The sequence below is a fragment of the Macrobrachium rosenbergii genome, chromosome 40 (assembly GCF_040412425.1).
Source record: "Macrobrachium rosenbergii isolate ZJJX-2024 chromosome 40, ASM4041242v1, whole genome shotgun sequence".
Lineage (NCBI taxonomy): Eukaryota > Metazoa > Arthropoda > Malacostraca > Decapoda > Palaemonidae > Macrobrachium > Macrobrachium rosenbergii.
This window is the reverse complement of record NC_089780.1, coordinates 30,375,197-30,389,222: the sequence shown is the minus strand read 5'-3', so window position 1 is coordinate 30,389,222 and position 14,026 is coordinate 30,375,197. Positions and strand designations below refer to the sequence as shown.

Below are 14,026 nucleotides of genomic sequence, written 5' to 3'. Positions count from 1 at the left end.
GACATTTAACTGCCAACTTGCTAAGTGCAAGAGTCCTTCTGACTATCAGTGGTCCAGGAGCGCTTGACACCGTTCCCCCTTTGCATTCACATTGTGCTAAACCTTAGAGATATCAACCAGTCTCAACAGCAGTGGTTTTCATTTGCATGTCAAACTCTTTCAGGGCTGTAGCCCTTTCAGATTCATTTATTTGCTATGCTGCACTGTCTTGCTTTTACTGCACATTGTATGTACCTTGCTTGCTGCTCAGTCAACCATTTCATATTAATTTCCTGATTGCTCAGTTTGTAAATAAATTCAATTTAAAGTTAATTGACTGGTTTGAAAGGCAACCTCCATTTCCCTGTTTAACTAGATGTGATATCAAGGTAAGTCATCTTAGCCATTACATTTACTGCTTATATTCTGAGCACTAGGTGTTGGCCCCTAATGCAAATGACAGTAAAAATCCAATTTCATTCTTACAACTGGCCTCAGAATATAACAATATATCATATATATATATATATATATATATATATATATATATATATATATATATATATATATATATATATATATTATATATATATATATACATAACACAATTGTTCTGTGCATTAGTAGAATTACTAAAACGACCTAATTCAAGCTGGATGGTATCTAATGGAGTTTTTATTCAAAAAGTTACAAGCTTTCTTGGACAAACAGTCCACATTATCATGTATCCGTACGGATACTTGATAATGTGGACTGTTTGTCCAAGAAAGCTTGTAACTTTTTGAATAAATACTCCATTAGATACCATCCAGCTTGAATGAGGTCCTTTAGTAATATATATATATATATATATATATATATATATATATATAATATATATATATATATATATATATATATATATATATATATATATATATATATATATATATATATATATATATATATATATATATATATAGCATGAGTGTGTCATCATCTTAAGCCCGTCGCGTCAGACTTTAACCTACCCTCCAAATGGAGTGTTAGCAAGATACATATATTTGTTTACAGAAATAATTGATAATTGCTCACACATACGAAAACAAATGTATGAGAAAAAACTTCTGCATGAAAACCTTTGCACCTCTAATCACTTCTGACCGGGAAAAAACTGTTCTTAAAAAAACTATCCGGCGTGAAGGCCACACAAACGAAATATGATAAAAACACCCAAGAAACAGAAGGGACATTCATTAGTCCCTCTGGCGTGGAGACAAAAAAAAATAATAATAATAAATAAATAAATAAATAAAAATAAAAGAAACAGCAGAAGGATAAGAATATAAGAAGAACGAAAAAAAGAGGCAATCTGAGAAATTGCCAGATGGATGGCGAGTGCAACATGAGGCTCCATGCCTAAAACCCCCTCCAGTTCAAAGAGCTAACAAGTAACGCTGACAAAGGGGCCATTGCCCAAAGTGAACAGACCCCCTCTCTCAAGGGGCAATGTCACGGGATACCACTAAACCAGAACTAAGCTGACTTTTATATTCCCATACTACCACCCACTAAATCACTGTGATCTACGGCGATTTCAGCTCCTGTAACCTTTGGCGGTGCTGGTCAGACTCCGTGAAACATGAGAACATTTTACTTTACTTAATACTTAATTCAATGTGATTTAGGTAAACGTTAAATTAAGTAGCCTATAACAACCATGTTTATGAGGGGGAATTTTCACTCGCACATTTTATTTTCATGAATGGCCTCGTAAAGCGAAATGATTTTAATCCGAATGAAAAAGACTGAAATTTATTTCGTATCCTGACCTTAAAAAATAATTCCTGAGAAATATAATTAACGCTTCACTCTCAGTGAAGTTGGTATTCAACAATTAAACGTACTAAAATCTACTTCTGCTATTGTTTCGTATTCGTAAAATTCAGTCTTTATTATTTATTGCAATGTTTTACAAGCATAAACTCATTCAGTGAAAAACCAAACCTCTAAAATATCCCGATATTTAAAAAAGATTTCTTTTTACATTTTTAAAATTTTTTTTGGTTTTTATATTTTACTAGTTCATCACGAAACACTACAAAGTCAGTCGTGTTAGAAAACAAAGTTTAGTGATTTTAAGCACAAAATAGAACAACGATAACATTTAATAATACACTTACCTTACAAGATGGCCGGGCGCATGAGGAGCTGAAGAGCAGAAAGAGCATCTGGAATCAGTACAAAAAGAAAAACAAATGAAAGAAGAGTGCCTGAGATACCTTTTCTCCACCAAGGCTAAGTAAAACACCCTTCCTTCCCAAGAGTTACAATCCTGTCTCTCCCTAAATCTAACCAGCCATAATGCTAACTTTTGTTTAAATCTCTATAAAAAAAAATCCTGCTGCAAACAAGTCGAAGGTAAAATCTTGAAATACCTGTCGTAGTTGTCAAACTCTTCAATGTTATTATCAATAGAAGGCCATTCTAGCAATCGAAGAGAAACCTGTCTGGTGTCACCGTTGAAAGTTTAAAGAAACAAAACGATTAAACCAGGTTATTATAAACATAAATTTTGCCTAATTCTGTTAACCAAGAAACAGACTGACAAACGAACAAGCCCCCGAACTTCTCGGAGGCGAAAACGAATCACGAAGCAGAATTCTACTCATTCCCGTAAATTATCTTTGCTTAAACTTCCTGTGTCAGAAAATTTAAGATCTGTGAGGCTACATATGGCAAATGGGAATATGTATGAGCCTGTGTGAACATAAGTACGTGAAATAAATAATCTCCATATAATTCCATACAAATTAAAAAGATTGACGAGAGCATTTTCGATTTAGTTTTTTGAAAGATATAGAAATCATATTAATAAAGTATGGCCATATAAAACTAATCAATCTGCTTCATTTTCACGAGCGTAAATGATGTTTTGAGAGGAACCTTCACATAGTTGGCAACTGGAAGTGATTTACAGCAAAAGGGTCCAGCTCCTAAGAATGATAATGTAATAACAGCATTATAACGTGATAACCTACTGTACAAGGCTGAAAAGTATGAGGGGTGTCTTAATTTCGGGACTATTTTGTCCTCTCTCTCTCTCTCTCTCTCTCTCTCTCTCTCTCTCTCTCTCTCTCTCTCTCCCCCCTTTCAAAATACTTGTTCCATCTCTCTCTCTCTCTCTCTCTCTCTCTCTCTCTCTCTCTCTCTCTCTCTCTCTCTCAGTTCTATCATCTCTCTCTCTCTCTCTCTCTCATTTCAAAATACATGTTCCATCTCCTCTCTCTCTCTCTCTCTCTCTCTCTCTCTCTCTCTCTCTCTCTCTCTCTCTCTCATCATTTCCATATACTTGTTCCATCCTCTCTCTCTCTCTCTCACTCTCTCTCATTTCCGCATAACTCTGGACAATAAGCTATAAGGAATATAACTGAACCAGTAGCTCTAAACTACTACGATGGCCCGGTTGCAATAGGCTGGGCGTTGCCCACTGATACTGTATCCACCCAGATGGTAGATGATAAGAAGGAAGGATATTTAAAGACCCTATACACAAGAGATAATATCTCTCTTTTAGGTGAGAAAGGAGTGGAGACCAGGTGCATTTTAAGTACCTGGTGTCCGTAGGTAGAGAAAAGAAAATTATTTCACAAAGATAAATAAATCTGGGTAAATTACCTGACGGTAAATTTCAATATTATTATTATTATTATTATTATTATTATTATTATTATTATTATTATTATTATTATTATTATACAATTTTCGTAGAGATAAAAGCTATTTATCTCACAAAAACAAATAAATCCGGGTAAATTACTTGATGGTATATTTCACTGTTATTATTATTATTATTATTATTATTATTATTATCATTATTATTATTATTATTATTATTATTATACTCAATCTTCGCTCACGTTTTATGTATTTTCAAATCACTTCGATGATTCCATAAAGAATTAAAAGATAAAAAAACTTGAATGAGCAAAAAATTAAGACAAATAAATGCTATAAATAAACAAAATCTGGGGAATTAATGGGCTTAACGCACCTTCCAAGAAGAATTCACGATAATGCTTTGTCATGCTTCTCATTTAATGTGGAGTTCAGAGGTGCATGTTGTAAGGTTTCTCATTTAACTGTGGAGTTCATGATTACACGCTTTCCATTAAATGTGACGTTCAGGATTGCACTTGCCATGTTTCTCATTTAATGCAGACTTCAGAGATTAGTGTGTGAAGAGTCCCCTGCGCTGTCCGTTTTAGACTATGTTTTTACCACTATAGAAATCACCAGGGTCCCTCTACTGCTACTGCTATTAGTAGTTACTGCTGCTATTACTACTAATGCTGCTGATAATAATAATAATAATAATAATAATAATAATAATAATAATAATAATAATAATAATAATAATAATAATAGAACAGTGTTACAGGCAAAAAATAGCCACCGAGGTGGTACTTATTAAATGGGACTCATTTGAAAGATGTTCCGGAAATGAAAAGAACATAAGTTTTAATTTTTGTATTCCGGACGAGAGTTTCCAGTAACTCTGCGACCTTGACCTTGTTCAGTTGATCTTGGCTCTGCATGATGACACACGCTTGAATACTGTGGCCTTTTATTTAAAACATCAACTTTCAAATTCCGGCATTATAAGAATATGGTCAAGGCCATATTTCTCCTGAACTTCTCTCTGTGACCTGGTATTATCCAAGTGGCCATGATCTTATCCACATGGCCAAGGATGAAGGTCAGTGTACAACCTCTGGTTTTAAGAAACCCTGGCAAATGGGAATTTCCTCTTCATGTGACCTTGACCTTTTCTAGATGACCTTCGTTCGGTATCACTGCACATCCTCTGATCCTTAGCAACCTTTTTAGTTAAGTCGGACACGGACAAAGTGCGTGAAGAACAAGCAGACTAACATTTATTATTATTATTATCATTATTATTATTAGAAACTGTTTGGATGTAACTACTTATTATTATGACTTTTTATTCCTTGTATCTACATTTTGTATATTGTATTGTTTCTACCTTGTCTATCTCTGAACAGGACTCTGAGCTGCAATAAAGATTATTATTATTATTATTATTCTTTTTTTTGTGGTCTATCACAGTCATGAGTCCTGGAACTACTTCGGCTTCTAGTTTTTCCAGATTCCTTTTCAGGGATCTTGGGATCGTGCCTAGTGTTCCTATGATTATGGGTACAATTTCCACTGTCATATCCCATGTCCTTCTTATTTCTATTTTCAGGTCTAGATACTTATCAATTTTTTCACTTTCTTTCTCGTCTACTCTGGTGCCCCATAGTATTGCGACATCAATGACTGATACGTTCCTCTTGATTTTTCCAATCAACGTCACGTGTGGTCTATTGGCAAGTATCACCCAATTGTTTTGATACAATAGTCCCAGAGGATCTTTGCCTGATCATTTTCTATCACTCCCTCAGGTTGGTGTTCGTACCACTTATTACTGCAACTAGCTGGTGTTTCTTGCACATGCTCCAGTGGAGGGCTTTTGCTACTGAATCATGCCTCTTTTTGTACCGGTTCTGTGCAAGTGCCGGACATTCGCTTGCTATGTGGTTTAAGGTCTCGTCTTTCATATTGCACTTCCTGCATATGGGCGGTATGTTATTTCCATCTATTGTTCTTTGGACATATCTGGTTCTTAGGGCCTGATCTTGTGCCGCTGTTAGCATTCCTTGTTTCCTCCTTGAGTTTTCCCCTCTGTAGGCATTGCTATGTTTCATCGCTGGCCAGTTCTTTAGTCTGTCTCATGTACTGTCTGTGCATTGGTTTGTTGTGCCATTCCTCTGTTCTGTTTTTCATTCTCCTGTCTCTGTATATTTCTGGGTCTTCATCTCCTTTATCAGTCCTTCTTCCCATGCACTTCTCAGCCACTCGTCTTCACTGGTTTTCAGATATTGCCACAGTGCTCTGCTCTCGATATTGATGCAGTCCTCTATGCTTAGTAGACCCCTCCCATCTTCCTTTCGGGTTATGTATAGTCTGTCTGTATTTGCTCTTGGGTGTAGTGCTCTGTGTATTGTCATGTGTTTCCTAGTTTTCTGGTCTATGCTGCAGAGTTCAGCCTTCGTCCACTCCACTACTCCTGCACTGTGTCTGATTACTGGTACTGTCCGTGTGTTTATGGCTTTTGTCATTTCCGGCATTGAGTTTTGACTTGAGTATAGCCTTAAGTCCCTGCATATATTCTTTCCTGATCGTGTCCTTCATCTCTTGGTGTTTTATATCCTCTCCTATTATTCCCAGGTATTTGTATCCTGTTTCATGTATGTGTTTGGTGCTATTCCCATCTGGTAGCTTTATTCCTTCAGTCCTTGTCACTTCGCCATTTTGTATGCTGACCAAGGTGTATTTTTCTAGACCAAACTCCATCCTGATGTACCTAGATACAATCCTTAGTCTAGATTAGGGTATCTATTTCCTTGATGCTCTTATCATACAGCTTGATGTTATCCATGAACATCAGATTATTAATTCTGTTGCCTCCTTTATTGAGTTGGTACCCAGATCCATCTTCTGCACTACTTTTGTCATGGGAATCATGGCTACTACAAAGAGTAGCGGGGACAGTGAGTCGCCTTGAAAGATTCCTCTCCTGATGTTAACCTCTGCTAGTCTTATCCGAGGGCTTGTAAGTACTGTATTCCAGTTGCGCATTGTATTTTTTTAGGAAGCTGATGGTGTTTTCCTCTGCCCCATATATTTTCAGGCATTCTATTAGCCACGTGTGTGATATCATGTCAAAGGCTTTCTTGTAGTCAATCCATGCCATGCTTAGTTTGGTTCTCCTCTTACTATTCTTCATTACCATTTTGTCTATCAGAAGCTGGTCTTTTGTGCCCCTACACTTCCTTCTGCAGCCTTTCTGTTGGTGGGGGATGGTATTTGTATCCTCTAGGTATCTGTATAGCCTTTTACTGATGATACCTGTTAGTAACTTCCACATCATTGGTAGTCATCCATTTGGGAGCATGGCAGTTTCTGATACAATGCTGGAATTGTTCTGCTATTCATGGGTGTAGGGCCTTGAAGTATTTGAGCCCGTATCCATGGACTTCACCAGGACCTGGGGCTTTCCAGTTGGGCACTTTCTTTAGTTGGTGTCTGACTGTGTCTGTCGTGACCTCGGTGAATCTTTCTTTTATTCTCCCCATTTCCTCTGCCTTGACTTCCTGGAGCCATGTTGCATGTTTGTTGTGTGATACCAGATTGTTCCATATGTATTTCCAGAGTCTCTTACTAAGTTCAGCTTCAGGAATTTCCTGGTGGTTGTCTTCCCCTGTTAATTGACCGTATAGCCTTTTCTGGTTGGTTCTGAAGAGTTCGTTCAGTTGGTATCCTTTATTCCTGTTCACGTAATGTTGGATCTTATGTGCTTTGGCTTTAAGCTTGTTTTATATCTTCTATTGTGTTGCTTAGTCCCTTTTCCTGTACTTGTATTTCTCATTCAGTTTCTTTCTTGTTTTCTTGCTTCTAAAGCCCCATACACACTATGCATCATGTATCAGCCACGTGATGCAGTAGTAGTGTTGAAAAAAATTACTTGCGGCCAAACTGTACTGCAACACTGCTCACTTGTTCTCCGGCCAGATTTGACAGTAAAGCGTCACATGTTCGAGAAGAGAAAGTTGAAAGGGATATACAGAGTGCGATTAATGGATTAAGGGAGAGGCAAACATTCCTTTTGCCCTTCCTTGTCAGGAACCCTGACAAGGAAGGGCAAAAGGACTTTCAAAATGACTTTAGCCACACTAATTATTCAAACATCTACTGTGTACTGTAATTCATAAAATACTTGTGACCTATAAGCTTTTCAAATATATATATATATATATATATATATATATATATATATATATATATATATATATATATATATATATATATATATATATATATATATAATACAGACTCAACACTTCCTTTGAAGTGTTACGTAGCGTGCTTTGCGATCTATATTCAGGAAAGCATGGTAAAACTCGACCCTTTCTCCCCTCTACTAACACTTAGCCCATGGATCTCCCACTCTCTCTCTCTCTCTCTCTCTGACTCTGACACTGCTTGCATCTTTCCCCTCTCAGCAAATATCTCTCTCTCTCTCACACGGATTTCTCTCTCTCGAATATCATCCTCAAAAAGGAATAGATCATCTAAGGAAACACAATCTTTCCTACAAAAATAGATTTATTATCAAATCAACCCAACAAGTAATGAATGAACAAAGAAAAGATTAAAATGCATAATAAATGAATTATCAAGTCAAAATGGTCTACTCAAGATTTACTCTTACTCTGACTAAAACAAGTCTTACTATGACTGAAAAGTCTTACTCTGACTAAAAGTCTTACTCTGACTAAAAATCTTTACACCCAAAACTCTCACACACTCCATCTTAGACATTATACATCTAGTCTTAAGTCAACCACATGAGAAATAACCACATTGCAAAGATTGCAGGGTCCTTTCCTATAACCACAGCAATTCCACAGACATCTGTCGAAGAATTAAGCAAAATTGTAATCTCCCACAAATATACAAGTGCAAAACATAATAATGAAAAGTTTAAAATGCATGGTTAATAATCGTTAAACAGAACACAATAAAATAGAATATTAAAGTGACATAAATGGTTATGTTCAACTCTCCACACAAATTCATATGTGTCTTGAAATCATGGTAAAATTCACAAGTCCACAGTTCACACAGAAAAATGAAAAGTCTGAACTTTACCTTATTCTGCCAGTTTCTAAGAGATTGGAACACTCAAAGCTACGTCTGGACGATAACGCTCTTGCTTCGCTAATAATCGATCAGACTTACTTTTGGGCAGAATTAGACAAACAATCTATATTTTCTAACGTACGAACTTACGCACTCGCATACCAGCTCAGTCGTCTGCCTCCCAAATCAGAGCCAATATTGTGTGTTCATCAAGCAAAACAGCTGAAGTAACCAAACTATTTGCTGAATGCAATGATTTTGCAACTGAGCGCCCGACCCAGTTCACTCTTGAAGCGATCTTTCCTTCATCACACCTTATAACATGTTAATTCTAAATTAGACACATTTCCTGAAATATATATATATATATATATATATATATATATATATATATATATATATATATATATATATATATATATATATATATATCTTCCCAAGCATCCTACCCACCAAACACTCAATTTAAAGCTGGAAAATACAACACTGTAGAGTGATTGGTCCTTGTCCATTCAAGAGGTTTGGCGGGTAGTGCTGAGCGGGCCATCGACACTGGAGCTGAGTGGACGTCCTCCCACTCTGACTGTCGATGCAACACTGAGCAGCCACTTGAAATCGGTCTGGCCTATCAACACATTGGTGATGTGGTTTCGTTTTGAAAAAGTGGTTTTTCAACACATCCGTTCAACACTGCGCGCATCATGATGCATAGTGTGTATGGGGCTTTAGCCTCTTTCTGTTTACTCAAGTCAGATCTCATCTCCATGATTTGTTTTTCCAGGCACCTTTTCCAAGGCAGTTGCTGTTTTGGTTTCTGTTGTGTTGGTTGTGATGGTGATGTTGGTGTTTGTATCCCCATGAGTTCTACTGCTAATCTTGCTCTTGCATATGCCAGGTTATTTGTTTCCGTGATACTGGTGGTGTGTATCAGTCTCATTATTTCATTAACTTCACTTGTTTTATCCCTTAGTTTCTTTGTGCTGTAGGCTTTCGGCTTTCATGGAGAGGATCTTTGTTCTTTCAGTATCTGGCTTCATCCATTGTCTGATCTTTTCCACCCATTCCGACCTCTCTCTTACATCTTTGGTGTTTTCTCGTGTGCTGTTGTTTGGTAGCTCATCATTCCTGTCGTCTTCTCTGGCATCGTCTCTTAGTTTGTCTTTTTGTCTTTTTGCTAAGTGATATTTCTCTTTCCAGTTCCTCTCTTTCTGTTGTGGAGAGCCAGTTCTTTTTCTTTATGTTCCTTACTTGGTCTGCCAGCCTTTGTTCTGTTTGAAGGGTGTTATTTCTCTCACTGCAGATGTTGACCAGTCTCCTTCTGTATCCTCTTTCTGTTGGGTTGCTTCTGACGTAGCATCTTATTTCCTTATTTACTTCTCTTGTCCATTTCTTCTTCTGGTTTGCCTCTGTAGCTCCAGTCTCTGGTTGCTGGTTACTGTCGTTGTGGTGATCAGTTGCTGGATGACGACCTCCAAGTACCAGACCGTCCTCCCCGTCGATTGGGCTGTATACCTGGCTGCCGGACGAGGCTCCTCTGTTGCCAGAGGTTCCACTTACGTCGTTGTCGTTTAATCTTTCAATTATTTCCATCAGTGCTGAATTTTGCTATTTAACCCATGGCTGGATTTACAGCTGAGAAGGAATCAACGCCAAGGAGAGCAGTCACCCATCCAACAACTGCCCAGCCCCAATGCTTAACCAGTTATTATTATTATTATTATTATTATTATTATTATTATTATTATTATTATTATTATTATTATTATTATTATTATACCGCCCAAACGCTATTTGCGGGATTTATGAATGAATTTTTTAAAGTACCTGTGATGCTGTGGGTGGATGTCAACAACTTGGCTTCATACTACACTTGCCAGCCATAGGATGAATATGCTGTACTGCCGTTCTCTTTGTTTTCCAGAGGAAAAACGTTTTACTTAGAATAATAATGCTATGTACACCATCAATTATTCAAACCTTCATGACATCATGGCCAGTGCAATGAGAAGTATGTGACACTGTTTTCTCGCAGTCATGATATAATAAAATCTAATCTCTGTAAAGATTTTAAAATATCTTGACATAAAAGTAATAATGAATAATACTACTACTCGGAATTTCATATCGCTATTGTTTTGTTGAGGAATCTGGTCATATTTATAAAATTTTTGCTGATTATTTGTTTTAGACTGGTGTATCCTTCATCTATTCAGTAAAACTCACGACAAAAAATTTTGGTAAATTTGAGAAATCACACTTTAACAAAGTAAACATTACTTTACTCAGTTTTCGCGTTAATATAATGGCACGTGATTTTTCCAAGATAAATGCTCGTTTACCTAGCATATCAAAACATGCCGACCGTAACTAAAAGATGCATAAACTACGCAGCAACTGCTAATTAAATCAGCATCTACTAAAATGTTTACATAAATGAGAATCTCTCGCTCTCTCTCACACAATAAAAACCCTCCACCTTACATCATAGTATGTCATGTCTCCCTTTGCCCAGGTATTTTTATTACTGCCAAGGTCACTGAGACGGGCAACTGACAATATGCCCAAACCTATGCCAAAAATATCAAGGTAAATGAGCAGTTATGGGGTTTACCCATGAAGGAAGTGCCAGATATGCCTTTTAAATAATGAACGGCTGTAAGAGTCAGGAAAAAACAGAGGCAGGAAGAGTATTCCAAAGTTGGGAAACAGAGCGAAAGAAACTGTTGACTCTCAAGACAAGAGTGCACCCGTCTTCTTTTCTTCTGTTAAAAGGTATTTGTAAGAACGATAAGAATATTTTGTTTTTACAAACAATGATTTATCAGTTTTTTCTTAAACTAAGGTTTACAATTAGTCTCACTCAATATGGAGGATTGTTTTCAGTAGATGAACACAAGCCCTACAATTTCTATCTATGATACACTGAAAGGAATTTAGGCGTTTTAGGCGTTTTGACAATACAAGGGCTAAAATATGACAAAAAAAAAAAAAAGCACAATTTCAAAGATAAAACTTCATGTTTCAATGTTCCGTCTTTTCTCCGCCACAGAAGAATTTAGATCATGATGTTAAAAGATTGTAAGATTAAGGAATAAGGCACAAACATTCCAGTAGAGATTCTCTCTCTCTCTCTCTCTCTCTCTCTCTCTCTCTCTCTCTCTCTCTACAAATACCATTACCAATACTATTTACAGTTGTAAAGTAAATTAATTTAAAAGTCTTCATGTCAATGTTCACGATAACATTATTGTTGCATGAAAAAAATAGTAATTAAAAGGTAAAGTGTGAGACTAAAAACACAACAGAATAAGCAAAAAATGTCATGTATCTTGTCCATAAGTTTTAATGTCTCCTTCCCACAGTCTTACTTTCCCACAAGGGTGCTTTACCTGTGTACTTATCAGGCTTTGTTCCCCTGATATCTTCAATTTTCCCCTACGTGGCCATCATCACATATCAGCCATCAAAAGCAGAAGAAGAAGAAGAAGAAGAAGAAGAAGAAGAAGAAGAAAGAAGAAGAAGAGACCATCACAGAGAGGTCTTAAGAAAAGCAACCCTGGGAAAATCCCTTATACGCTCTTCCTCTCTCCCCCCCCCTTCCTCTCTCTCTCTCTCTCTCTCTCTCTCTCTCTCTCTCTGTCTCCCCTCGCCCCTTCCAGTGTCACTGAAGGAGACACAAGAGGTAATCCTTTCTTTCATCAAGAACATCTCCCTCCCTCCCCTTTAAAAAAAGCGGTAACAGTCGCAAGCAGTGAAAGACGGCTTAATGCCACCGTTTACCGCAATCCTCCCCAGAAACCGGGGATAGAGAAGAGCCGATACAAAGGGATGATGGGCTGGTCTCCCACAGAAAACGTAGCCTTCTTTCAACTTTAAAAAAATGAAAGCGAGAGAGAGAGAGAGAGAGAGAGAGAGAGAGAGAGAGAGAGAGAGAGAGAGAGAGAGGAAGGTGATGATTTCATAGTGGCAAACAATCAGAAATAATAATATCACTGTTATATAATAGTAATAGTGTGGAATTAAACTATGATTTATTTAAAGATTTTAAAACCAATAACTTTGCATTCATAGGAACAGTAGAATCACATAGGCAAAAAAAAAAAAAAAAATCGTTCCAATAGAACAAAAGCTACAAAATTCTTTTCCACTTTAACAAAAGCGTTCTAATAATGTTTTCATGTACTGTGCCCAGGAAATATACGTCTAGTCAATAGTTTAATTACAATGAATATCTTGCAATTAATGAATAACAATTCTAATGTCTTTCTCAGAATAAGACCATGAATGCCTTTGAGAAATCTGAAAATAATTTCAACATTTCCAACTTGATACGACCTTCGGTTATGTTCTAATGCACGTGAGTAAGGAGATTACTCTCTGTTGACCATTTTGTGACTAAGGCTGCCTTGACAGTACAAACAGCGTTTTTGCTTGTGCTGCCAAACTTTGAGTGGCATTTTCCAAATTCTCTACTTTGTACAACGTAAATAAAAGTAAATGAGGAGCAAATACACATACATAATATACTTATATGAATGTAGTCGAGTAAACTAAAAAACAAAATAAGGAATGGCTAAATTAGTTATCTCCGACGATGGTCAGAAACGTGATTTATCTCGCCTGTAACATGATTTATCTCGTCTGTTTCTTGTCGCACCACCTAATACCCTAAGAATAATGTGTTATCATTTAGTCCCTTATAATGTACGTCATAAGAGAATGTAGAAACTTGCATTTTGGTATCGAGTTAGCAAAAGTTTTATCAACAGGCAACTGCTTATCATCCCTGCTCAAGTCAGGTTGTATGAGGCAAGTGCATGAGTCTTCAACAGCGCAGTTATCACGTTATTACTCGTGGTGACTTAGTCCTCGTTAAGATAATTATCTTAACGAAAACTTCCAGTGATTCCGCAGGCAAACAGTACGGGCAAACAAATGCCTTTATCTAACCAGACCTAAAGACGAAGATAAGAGACAACAAGAAAAGGTAAAGATTGAGTGATGGTTCTAAGCGATCAACTCTTGACGCAGTATTTTGCGTGTTATCAATTTGCTTCAAAAATTTATCATCTGTAGTTTGTCAAAAGCCTTCGAAATGCCCTTTTTTTAGCGCAATGTTAACTATTGCGTTAGAATACTGATCATCTATCATGCTCTTATGACTTGCGTAAGAGGGGAAGGTGTAAGAATCAACGCATCCACAAGAACGGAAAGAATCACAACAGCAGATTACAGAAGCTATGAATCTCTCTCTCTCTCTCTCTCTCTCTCTCTCTCTCTCTGATATTCATAACTTAAG

The 14,026-nt window shown here is 36.9% G+C and overlaps 1 long non-coding RNA gene across 1 annotated transcript in view; it reads right to left on the bottom strand.

Annotated features, from left to right (window-relative positions):
- Positions 1 to 946: 946 nt before the first annotated feature.
- Positions 947 to 14,026, bottom strand: part of LOC136825973 (uncharacterized) — a 92,127-nt gene continuing 79,047 nt past the window's right edge. The window contains exon 3 of the long non-coding RNA XR_010849500.1: positions 947 to 2,189. This is a non-coding gene — a long non-coding RNA (uncharacterized lncRNA). The remainder of the gene's footprint in view (positions 2,190 to 14,026) is intronic.